The sequence below is a fragment of the Pelodiscus sinensis genome, chromosome 26 (genome assembly GCF_049634645.1).
Source record: "Pelodiscus sinensis isolate JC-2024 chromosome 26, ASM4963464v1, whole genome shotgun sequence".
NCBI lineage: Eukaryota > Metazoa > Chordata > Testudines > Trionychidae > Pelodiscus > Pelodiscus sinensis.
The window spans coordinates 6,172,850-6,184,657 of NC_134736.1; the positions used below are offsets into that span (position 1 = coordinate 6,172,850).

Here is an 11,808-nt window from a genome sequence, read left to right on the forward strand (position 1 = left end):
TAGAGGTTAAAAAAAACCTGGGCATGTTTAGGTTTCAGAAAAGACAACCAAGAGAAGATCGAAGAACAATCTTCCAACTATGTAAAGGATTGTTACAAAGAGGACAGTGATTGGCTGCTCTTCATGTCCACTAAATGTAGGACAAATAGTAATGGACTTCATCTGCAGCACAATGCATTAAGGTTTACATATTAGGATTTTTTTTTCTACCTGTAAGAATAGTTAAACACTGGAATAAGTTACTAAGAGAAGTTGTGGATTGTTGAAGCAAAGGCTTCCCTCTGTTTTGGCAGCTAACAAACTGTGCCTTATTGATTAATCAGGCACAAAGTGAGCCAAACGTGGTCCCAGCAGAGCCAGGCCCAGTAAGGATGTTCAGCACAATCAATCCTAGTATTTTATACCCTTAACCAAACAAGTCTGACGTCAGGGCAAGAAATCAAATAGAACTTCAAAGAGGAATTATTATCAGCAAAGAAAGAAAGAGGTTTTAGGGAGTAAGGGCTTCAGCTAAAAATAGTTCATTAACACATTCCAACAGCCCATCCTTCTGGCCTAACCTTACATCGCTGAAGATCAGTTTACTCCCGCTAGTATAAGTGCAGACACAAGAAACTGAAGTGGCTTTTGTTATACAGAATGGCTTCTAGCTAAATATGAAATGGCTTCCACAGGATCCTTCACCATTGCAGGTTTTTAAGGACAGATTGGACAATACCCGTCAGGGATGTTCTAGATCAGTTGTTCCCAAGCTTCCAAACTTTTCGGCATCACGCCCCCTTTTTGATTTTCGGAATACCCTCACCCACCCCCCAAAAATAGCAGCAAAACTTGTTGGGGGGGGGGGGGGGGGAAGGAACTGACTGGGGCAGCAAAACTTGATGGAGGGGGGAGACTGGGTTTCCTCGTGCCCAGTGTGGTCTTTAAGTCGTCATTGTCAAGTCCAAGTCGAGTCTCAAGTCACTACAGTTCAAGTCTCAAGTCGACTCTCGAGTCCCTAAAGTCACTTTAGAGTCAAGTTCCAAGTCGAGTCTCAAGTCTTAATTTTAAAAATGTCAAGTCACTTTTGTACAAGCCATCAATATCGGCATTTTCGGACAATTTTTTCACCAAGTCGATTTAACAAAATTAGCAAGTCTCAAGTCGAGTCCCCAAGTCACAAACAACCCAAGTCGAGTCTCCAGTCGAGTCACCTAGGCGACTTAAGTCGGACTCAACTTCAAGTCGTGGGACTCGAGTCAACAACTTTGCTCACACCCTCCTGGAATTTCTTCACGCCCCCCCCAGGGGGAACCCATGTTCTAGATATATTTGGTCCTGCTTCAGTACAGGAAAATCTAGTAGATGACCTCACTTTCAATTTCCCTTCCCGTTCTACATTTCTATGATTCTAAGGCCCAAATCCTCAAAAGTATTTAGGCATCTAGTAGGCACGTGGATACCTTTGAATATCTGGGCCCAAAGCCTTAACATCAGGTTAGGAAATAATGTGACGTGCCATTCATTCTTTCTTTGACCAGAAACTCTTTCATTTTCTGGGACAGTATTTTTGATTTAGCATTAGTGAATCTCATGGTCACTACTTCTATTCCATCATAACTATTCAGATATTAAATGTACCATTAGGCCAGAGAAACAGGGCACTGGGTAAGCCTCTGAAACTTACCGAATATGATTTTATCCCCAAAATGTTAGCATTTCTTATTAGGTTCAAATTTAATTAAATGTTGGAAATCATGAAGGCCAATGCATAAATTCATGCAAATAGTACTAGGCAAATAAGAGGCTGAAGTTCTGAGTCAGTCCATAAAAATAGTAATACTGCTGTGAAAATCGATACATGACACAGGAACTTTGAATCCTTCCTGCATTATTTTATTTGAGAACAATGCTTTCTATTCTTCCTCTGGTGTGTCTGTGTAACCTGGATAATACATAATGAGGCAAAAAATGTTTGTAACATGGTACTCTAGCGTTCTATGGTGTGCATTACATTTATCATCAGCATACTCTTTGAAAGGATAATGCAAACTTTTGTGGGCCATAATTTAAAAAACCTTCTCTCTTTTTGCAGTCTGTGTAACTACTGGTGTTTTTACTTCTATCTGCTGCTCAATAAAGAATTCAGGATTAGGATCTTAATGTTCAATATCAGGATCTTAATGTTCAATATCATTTTTGGTGAGATAAAAATCAATGCCAGTAGCCCCTTTTTTACCAACAAACAGGTTTCTACACTACAATAGAAAGGTTCACATTATTTAAAGAAACATACCTGTTACAAACTGTACAGGGAAAAGAGTGTTAAAATTAGGGGTGGGGCACACACCATGGCTACGTCTAGACTGGCCCCTAATTCCGGAAAAGTCATGCAAAGCAGGTAAGTCAGAATAGGGAAATCCGTGGGGGATTTAAATATCCCCCACGGGATTTAAATAAACATGTCCGCCGCTTTTTTTCCGGCTTCGGGAAAAGCCGGAAAAAAGCGTCTAGACTGGCGCGATACTTTCAAGTAGGAATAAGAGATCCTCCGGAAAAGGGCTTTATTCCGGAGGATCGCGCCAGTCTAGACGCTTTTTTCCGGCTTTTCCCGAAGCCGGAAAAAAAGCGGTGGACATGTTTATTTAAATCCCGCGGGGGATATTTAAATCCCCCACGGATTTCCCTATTCTGACTTACCTGCTTTGCATGACTTTTCCGGAATTAGGGGCCAGTCTAGACGTAGCCTATATGTTTGATCTCTTACAGTTTTTCATGTGTTTAATGCATTTTGTTTCCATCTTAATACTGTTGTTACTTGTTTGCTTATATGTAGGACTTGATCCAGCAAAGCCCTTAAACACTTGATTTTGATAAGGCTACTCATCCGTTCTTAGTTAAGAATATTTTAAGTACTTTGCTGGACTGAGGGTTTATTGATATCTCTCAAGCAGTATACCTGCCTTTCTGGGTTGTTGTAGGGATTGCACAACACTTTTGAAGATATCAAAACTAATGCAAAGGGCCCAAACATGCACACCTTAGCAGTTGCTTTGGGGCCCAAGCATTGAGTATATCATGAAATTTCATATGGTGGCTCTTTTTTGTTTGAGTAACTGGACAAAGTGTGAAATCCTGCAATATAGTCTGTTAACTGAAATTTACAATTGCCTACTGCATTAAAGAGGACAAACACTGTTGTCATTTGTTGTATAAATAAGTAAACACCTCTCATCCCTGAAGGCTACAATCAAATTACCGACAGCTGGAAATCATGGTCAAACAAAAAATTAAACTGTTTTATTATCCATTAACTTTATGCTGCACGTGTCACACTCTGGAGTGACTTACAACTGTGAGTGCTTACCTCAGGGTAGACTGTCACAAAACAAGGGCAGACATCCCAAACTGGTGATAAATTCTATAATTAGATTTCACCCAGTCAGGAATAAATGTGAACTCTTGGATCATTGAAACACTCTTACTCTGGAGTCATGAACCATTAGATTCTCCAGCTTATCTTGCCACCTAAGTTCCCTGGAAACTATGTGGCCACACAGCAGTTTATTAAGCGCCACATAGGCACTTAGGGAACCCAGCCCTAGTGGACGTGCTATGGCTGGGGAAGAGCCTGGCTCCCCTCCTCTGTCCCCGATCTAGTGCCCCTCCCCTGACCTCCAGCTAGCCTGGCCCCCAATCTGCCCCATCCCGAACCCAGGCCTGGCCTGGAGCTGTTGCAGCCGGGCGACAGGTACCTGGCACCAACCCAGTCTGGCCCTGAACCTGTCATGGCCAGAGGTGAGGCACCTTTTCTGCAGCCCCAGCCATGGAGCTACCATGGCAGAGAGAGGCACCTCCTCCCACCCCCGGCTTAGGTGCTGCTGCTGCAGGGAGAGCGAGCGAGCTTGGAGGAGTCCTCTCCCCCTCACTGTAGCCCTGGGACAGCCTGCACCCCAAACCCCTTATCCCTGCCCCCACCCCAGAGCCTGCACTTCCAACCAGAGACCTCAACCCCCACATCCCAATCCTCTGCCCCAGCCCCAAGCCCTGGCCCTACCCTAGAGCCTGCATGACCAGCCGGAACCCTCATTCCCACTCTAACCCTCACCCTGAGCTTCTCATCCTCCACCACACCCCCGAGCCTACACCCCCAGCAGAAGTCCTCACACACCTTTTGTGATAAAAGGTTACTGAAATCTAAAAAAATCGCACCCCATCAGGTTTCTCCCAGTTCCTGAAGACCAGCCACTTACCCCAGCTGAATTGATACTCCAAATATTATACCTAAGACAATGGTGGCAGACAATTCTATAGTCAATTAACAAAAAGAGTTATTCATTAAGAAAAAAGAATGAAAGTTATTGAGAAATCAAAGCAGGTAAATCACAATTTATAACTTCAAATGGTAGCACTAGTATAGTTAACAGCCAGTTCCCAAAGTCTTTTAGCATAACTCTGGGGACCTCTACTTTCTCATTCAGTTACTCTGCCCTCAGCTTGAGAATAAAGGACTGAGGGAAGTGAGGTGTGGGAGAATAAAACTGAGCTCTGGAGAAATGTTTGGCTAGAGTTTTCCGCTACAATATGTACCAGTTCCAACTTACACACAAATTCAACTTAAGAACAAACCTACAGTCCCTATCTTGTACATAACCCGGGGACTGCCTGTGTATCCATTCCCTATTATGGTTCTTGATCCTGAAAACAAAGTAAATGGAAGATGTGTACCTAAACCCCCTAGACTGCATTGAAAAAATCTCAATACCATGTTTTGGAAAGGGAACTGTGTGATGAGAACTGTGGTAAGAAGGATATTGATTTGATTTTCAGTTCATCTTTGGTTCATTACTTTCAGGAGGAGCCACTGCAGGTTCAAATGCTTTTTTAATGCAATTACGTTTAACTGATAGCAAAGACACCGGGAGTCAATAGATACTTCTGAAGCTAAAGGGTACAATCTTAGTTCCACTGAAGTCAATAATAAAACTGCCATAGACTTCAACGGGGTCAGCATTTCACTTATATAGCTGAGATATAAAAAACCCAAGCAGATAAGATTCAGGCCCAAGAGATGGAAAAAGACAGAGCTAGGGCAGTGCATTGATGATGGGGTGAACAATGTTCCCTCTAATTTTTTTTCCATTCATGTACAGAATAAATTTTGTTATGTGCACTGAGGCATGTGCAGATGTGCACCACCCGCTCTGCTAATCAGCTGGGCAGCATTTGACTCTCCCAGGGCGGCCGCCCCAGCGCTCAGTTTACAGGGAATGCTGATAAGCAAGTTGAAAGCTGACATTACAGCTCAGTATGCAAAACTGTATTCTTTCTACTGTGACCGGATTAGCCCACCACCACCACCACCACCAAACTTAGTAGGCTCCTTGTTTGTAAGCTTCCTGGGACAGGTTCTGGCTTGTACTACACACTTTCCTCTAAGCACAATGGCGTTCCGATCCTTGACTGCAAACTGAGCCATAGCATGATATAAACACCACCAGAGGCTTACACAGGAAATGTGAGTCTACAAAACGAGGAAAGGGAGATAGCATGTCTTTGGTAGAAGCTTCAAGCATGAGAAGCCCGTGGCTGTGGAGAAAAGGAGTGGTTGAAATAAGAACCTTCCCTAAGGATGATGGAAGAAGAGATTAAACAGAAATTCCAAAGTCAGCAGATCAGTCATGTATCAGACTTTTCCATTAGTCACATTGGCTCTGTGTTTTTAACCACCACTCCCCTCTGGTCAGACTTGTGTCTTTTTGCATTAGATGGCCAGATACACTCTCCCAGTGATGCTATAGGTTCAATACGTCAGGAAGGGATTTGCAATTTTCCTGTGATTTTGGCTTCGCCTGACCTGCTTTTCTTTCTGTTGACATGCCTGACTGAAGCAGCCTTTGCCAGCCGCTGCTGTCTTCCCCTCTCCCCTCCCCTCCATGAAAACAAATGATGGATGGAAAAATAAAAACCCTCCTCCGATAGTGCTTCCAGTGGAGTTATAAAGAGGAATGGATTTGGACTAGCAGCCATGTGAGCAGAAGAAATGAACTATTTGATTATGAAGAATGTACTGGCAATATTTCACATAGGTAAATTTAGTGTCTACTTATGCAGAGCATAGTATATGAGCAACAAACTGCTGTTCTTGGCAACAAAAAACTACAGACCTTGTTCCTCTCACTGTACCTTTCCTCCTAGGTAGTTCCATGTTGAGGCCACTCAAAAATGATCTCCTAATGGAAAATCAGGGCACATTTCTGAATCAAAGTATAAGCTACAACATCTGAAAAAGAAACAGTAAATAGAGTTCACTTTGCCTCTTGGTTCAAGAAGAGCAGAAATGCCAAACTCAACAGAGTGTATTGCTTTCCACAAGAAGTCTAATATTTCCCACTTAGAGACAGTGAAAACAAGTTATTACAGAATGAACTTCTCTAGTCCAGAACACTCTGGTCCAGCAACATCCGTGGTCCGGCATGATTTTAGTTAGCTGGATGTCCACTTATGGGTGTGGCCAAGTTTCCTGCGGTCCCATAAAGTTTGTTTCCAGCCATCAGTCCTGGCTCTCAGTGTTCTGTGCTGTTATTTAGCTCTAATTTACTTGAAATATTTTCTAAGAGCCCAGTAAGCACTAGAAGTGTTAGTAATGCTGCTAGGCTATATTGACTTCCTGTGATCCGGCAAATTCTCTAGTCAGGTCCCAAGGGTTCCAGACTAGAGAGGTTCAACCTTCAGTAGAATGGAATCTTCTTGCATGGTAATGGAGAACAAGCCAAGATCATTTACCAAGAAGCTATGAAAAGAGCATCTTAGAGGAAAGTCTGAATATGGATCGGTAGAGACACAGATATTTTCCTCCGATCCTGACTGATATCGACTAAAAGGGGTTACCATCTTTGATAGTCTTTGTGAAGCTGGCTGGTGGTGTCAGTCCACTCCACCGGATCCAATTCAGTGCCCACTGCAGTTCACATTGAGTCTCCCATACATTTCTTTTAATTTTTTTAGCCTCTAACCTAAATTGTGAACTCCCTCGGACAGGGATTGCTTCTATAGTGCCTAGCAAAATAATGCCCCAATCCTAGACTAGGGTAATGTGCTCTAAGTAATATGGCACTTTCCTAAGCACCATTTCTCTGGCTGAGTCCCCTTTCTTCTCCACTAGGTAGAGACATCTGATCACTGCCTGACTTACGGATCTTTCATTTTAAATAACTTTTCATCCTTCAGCACATGAAATTCAGTTTCCAGCCAGGCAATGTCTTTTTAATCAAGAGAAAGAACCTTTGAGAACGATCTGCATTGACCATGCAAATTGCAGCGAAACAGACAGTGGAAGATTTGCATTTAAACAAATCCCAAACAAGCTATTTCAGAGACATCACTAAATTGTGAAAAAATATATTTCCGTCAGGCTCAAATCGAACTTTATCAGCGGAGAATGAGCATTGACTTCATTTTCAGCTGGAAAGCTCCTGGACGTTCATTTTCAGAAATCTTGCAGCATTTGAAAGCGGGAAATTCACAGAAGCATTCAGAATGGAAGCTGGTGAGTTCCATTGTCAAAACTTTCCAAAATATAAAGTGTATATCTCATGAATGGTTAACTGAATGGTCACCCATAAAAGAGAAATGGGTTCATTACATGTTGTCTTTAAATCGCTCGTTGGTATTTTCAATTGTTCAGTATTTTAGCAATATTAACTAATATTTTCATCCTTCTCTAAATACAATTTAGGATGTTTACTTAATTCATAATGTACTTTCAGAATTTATTAGAAAACTATTATAAATTCTGATCAAAGTTAGGTTTTTGCCTCCCTATGCTGCCAATTATTTCAGGGTGTTAACTTCTCAGGATGCGTCTACACTGCACTCTTAGCTCGGAATAAGATACGTACTTTGAGCTATGCAAATTGTGTAGCTCAAAGTGCGTATCTTATTTTGATCTAATTTCGAAATAGTGTATTTCGAAATTTGGCATTGTCTACACAGCACCACATTTAAAAATAAACTGCTATTCCAAAACATCCCTTACTCCTTATGAAATGAGGTTTATAGGGACATTGGAATAGCGAGCCCCTTATATTTTGAAATAACAGGCTTGCTCAAAAGATGTAGAATAACTATTTCAGGATACCAGAAGTATCCCAAAATAGCGCCACTGTCTAGACACACCCTCAGTGTCAGATTTAGCACACTTGGTCACTGGACTCAGTGGGTCAGATTGTGGAAATCAGGGTTATCTATGTGAGAAAAAGTTATGGCACCGGGCCCTTATTTTGTAATTGATAAATTAAATAGGGCCTGATTCCTGCAACGATTTAAGCAGTGGCGGACCGTCATTACAGGCAAACTAGGCGGTCACCTAGGGCACCAAGATAAACGGCCGTTGAGGGCTTTGGAGGTGGGTGCGCCGATTGCACGTTTCGCCTAGGGCGCCAGTTGCCAGAAGCTCGTCTAGGGCCGCTCCTGGACTTAAGCCCTTGTGTAACTTTACATATCTGAGAAGACCAATAGACTTCAATAGGACTACTACTCACCTTAGTAAAATTAAGCATGTAAGTTAGCCTTTGCAGGATCAGAGCTTTACTTTGCAAATAGAAAAACTTAAAAAACAATAAATAATATAGCAGCACCTTAAAGACTAACAAAACATGTAGACGGTATCATGAGCTTTCGTGGGCACAACCCAGAAGTTGGGCTGTGCCCACGAAAGCCCATGATACCATCTACATGTTTTGTTAGTTTTTAAGGTGCTGCTCGACTATTCATTATTTTTTAAGTTTTTCCTGTTACAGACTAATTCGTCTACCACTCTGAAGCTTCTATAAATAGAATCACTAATTTAAAAGTAATTTTAATGATAATATTCATGTACTTTGCTTCAGCGATTCAAGGTAAGAGGTGGGAAAGCTAGTTCTCTTAAATAAGACTCAGTGTGGAAATTGGCGTCTTCCTTGAATTGAAGTTGATCCATCCCTGAATGCAATTCTTTTGATTTTTACGTGAAATATAGTGAAATCGACCCAGTCCCATCTAAGATAGTGTCTGCTATGAAAGGCCCTACCAAATTCATGGTCCATTTTGGTCAATTTCACGGTCAGAGGCTTTAAAAAAAATCATCATTTTCATGATTTTAGAAATTTAAATCTGAAATTTTACAGTGTTGTGATTGTAGGGGTCCTTGCCCAAAAAGGAGTTGTGGGCTGGGTTGCAAGATCATTGCAGGGGGATTGTGGTACTGCTACCCTTATCTCTGCACTGCTGCTGGCAGGGGTGTTGCCTTCAGAGCTAGGTGGCTGGACAGCAGCAGTTGATGGCCAAGACCCCTGTTCAGAAGGCAATATGGCCACCAGCAGCAGCACACAAGTAAGAATGGGAAGGTATGGTATTGCCACCCTTACTGGGCGCCTGGCCAGGAGCCGTCCCTCTTCAGCTGCCCAGCTCTGAAGGCAGCAAAAAATAAGGGGGGCAGTATCAGGATCCCCCCTTAAAATAATCCTGCAACTTCCAAACTCTTTTTGGGGTCAGGACTCCAGTTTGAGAAACGCTGGTCTCTCCCCATGAAATCTGTATAGTACAGGGTAAAGGCACCCAGAAAAACCCACAACAGATTTCACGAGTGGAGACCTGATTTCACAATCCAGGACACATTTTTTATGGCTGTGAATTTGGTAGGGCCCCACTATTGTGTTCAGACAACAGTAAAGACAAAAATCTGAACATTTATATTTATAGATAGACATGGGATCTCACACTTCTGATAACAGAAGTCAAATCAGTTAAGAAAAAAAAGTTACTGAGGTTCTGGCGTATCTGACTATGGAGTCTGCAAATAGTAATTGTCTCTTTCAGTTTGTAGAATTGGGGTAATGAATTATGGAAAGGGGTCCACAGTATATAGCTTGAGTCACATGAATCCTTCTAAAGCAAATCTACTGTTGTAAGAGACACCATCTTAAAGCGGCCACACACTGATGAAAAAAAGCTAATACCTAGAGTCCTGTAAAGCTGCAGCTCCATGGACTGGCTTTATATCCAAGGACCATGTTTATGGATCAGATGCAGATACATTTTGTATTCACACAGGACTCTACTAATACCTAGCTCTCACAGAACACTTTTCATTAATAGCTCTCAAGGAGCTTCATCATCAGAGTAATTAGTTGGCTCTTATATACTGTTTTTAATCAGTCGATCTCCATGTGCTTTACAAAGGAAATAAGCGTTATTTTACAGTTGGGGTAAAGAGGCACAGAGAGGGGAAGCAGTTTGCCCAAGAGGCTGAGTCAGGAATTAAATCCAGGCTCCCAATCCAAGGTTCTACCCACTAGGCAACACTGCTTCTCTGAGTCCCAATCCAACACTCTACCCACTAGGCAACACTGCCTCTCCACAGTGGTACTGATAATGATCCTGACTCACCAGTGTGGAGGAAATTATCACCATTTGACAGATGGAGAGAGCAAAATGTAGAAAGGTGAAGTAACTTCCCTAAGGTCACACGAGTAGTCAGTGGGTGGGCCCGGCCCTGAACCTACGGAATCCTAGACTGGGCGCTAGCATGGGGCTATGCTGTCTCCCCTATATCACACAACACTCCCATTCATCTGCCTTTGCAACACAGCTCAGTTTTTCTCCACATTGAATCTTGCACCCAATGTCTCTTGCATTAACAGTTTGCAATGTGTATGCTTGACCTCTTTACTGTCCGGTTTCCTCAGTGCATGGACAGATTTGTCATTGTCACAGAATGTGATCTAGTGATTATGCTGGTAACGACTTCTCCACTGTTATGATGTACGACCTTGGTCCAGTCATTTCACCGCAATGTGCCTCAGTTTCCCCCTCTGTAAAACGGGATTCACGGTGCTCACCCATCTTTGCAAGCCACTTGGAGAGCCTGAGATGAAGGTCGTGAATAGGTGCAAAGTAGAAGTAGCATTACAATACAGTTGAAAAAATCATTTGACTGCAGAAGTCAACCGTGTTCTGCTTCCAATTCTAGAACGCTGATAATGGCTTTACAAGTATTTAGAAATCTGTTTACAGAATTGCTTGGATTGAAGATCTGTTTCAGTGCCCATGTGCTCGAATGGCATAAGATTAGCTCAGCATTGCAATGCAACATGTACACACAGTTTGAGAATCAGTTTTTCATGCTTCCTTTGTCTTTTTATAACAAGTTTTATGATACAGGTTGAACCGCGCTGGTCTGGGACTCTCTGGTCCAGCAACATCTGTGGTCTGGCAGGACCACGGATGTTGCTGGACCAGAGAGTCCCAGACCAGAGGGGTTCAATCGTAGAGGTTGCCAGTGGCTGGGAGCAGAGCTGGTTTGGCGGCTGACAACTAGGGGCAAGAAGTCACACAGGTCAGAGCGGGGTTCTGCAGGCCAAAGCGGGGCCAGGCTCTAGGGTTGCCAGGTGTCCGGTTTCCGCCTGGACTGTCCATTATTTGGGTCCCCCATCTAGTAAAAAAACCCAGAAAATACCGGACATGTGAAATGTCCGGTATTTCCTGTTTCTCCTCAGACAGAAGCCCGGCTGGGACAATTTTCCCCTGCCGTGTCCGGCGGGGAGGTGAGGAGCCCGGGGCCATTTAAAGGTGCAGTCCCCCCCCCTTTTTTTGGTCAATAACTTTGGTTTCTCCCCCCCCCCCCTTTTTTTTGCTCAACAGAATTTTTTCCTGGTGATTTTTTTTTGGGGGGGAGGGTAGTTGAGTGTTCAGTATTTTTGTTAAACCATCTGGCAACCCTAGGGCAGGTCCCATGGCTGACAGTGGAGCCCCGCCAGCCGGAGCAGGGCCAGTGCCCAGAGCAGAGTC

At 43.0% G+C, this 11,808-nt stretch overlaps 1 long non-coding RNA gene across 1 annotated transcript; it reads right to left on the bottom strand.

The window, feature by feature from the left end:
- Positions 1-1,523: 1,523 nt before the first annotated feature.
- LOC142820462 (uncharacterized) lies at positions 1,524-10,955 on the bottom strand. The gene is made up of 3 exons (XR_012897691.1): positions 10,860-10,955; positions 6,147-6,262; positions 1,524-1,924 (listed from the first exon to the last, which is right to left on the bottom strand). It is a non-coding gene; the product is annotated as an uncharacterized LOC142820462 (long non-coding RNA).
- Between the last annotated feature and the right edge of the window lie 853 nt (positions 10,956-11,808).